The sequence below is a fragment of the Equus asinus genome, chromosome 26 (assembly GCF_041296235.1).
Source record: "Equus asinus isolate D_3611 breed Donkey chromosome 26, EquAss-T2T_v2, whole genome shotgun sequence".
Taxonomy (NCBI): domain Eukaryota; kingdom Metazoa; phylum Chordata; class Mammalia; order Perissodactyla; family Equidae; genus Equus; species Equus asinus.
This window is the reverse complement of record NC_091815.1, coordinates 37829407-37830252: the sequence shown is the minus strand read 5'-3', so window position 1 is coordinate 37830252 and position 846 is coordinate 37829407.

Here is an 846-nt window from a genome sequence, read left to right as displayed (position 1 = left end):
TGCATGAGTGAAATGAGAAATCCAAAACAGAAGGGAGAGAATGTTTTAAGCTGAATAATAACGTAAACATTACACATCAAACCTACAAAACGGGGAAATTAAGAACCATGAATGAATGAATGAATATCTTAGAAAAGCCTAAAAAAATCAGTTACCTGAACTATCACACCAAGAATTTAGAAAAAGAATAGAGAATTATTCCAAATGAAGGTGGAGGGAGGGAAATAATATGACAAGATTAGCTACTAACGAGGACAAATAAAAAACTGAGAAAAGTCAATAAAGACTTTTCGCTCTTGAGAACATTATTCACTCTTGCAGATCCCAGCCACAACGCCCAAGGGAAAACGAGAGGAGGCACATTACATCATCAGGACAGCATCACAGACCCTACAGACTTTCAGTAGATGACAGAGCATTAGGAACAACTTTATGCCAATATACTAGAAAATCTAGATGAAATGGACAAAATCCTCAAAAATACAATTCACCAAAATGGTGGAAATAAACATAAACAGGAAATCTGAATTGTCATATATATCAAATATGTTGAAGGTATAACTAAAAATTTTCCCACAAAGTGAACTCTGACTCTAAAAAGATTCACTGATGAGTGCTTCCAAATAATGATGAAATACACACATGAACGCCTGGACACACACACGGACACACACACATATATACACATACCAAATAGTGATGACATACACACATGGACGCCCAGACACACACACGGACACACACACATACATACACATACCAAATAGTGATGACATACACACATGGACGCCCAGACACACACACATACATACACATACCAAATTTAAATCAGTTTCTCCCAAAAAT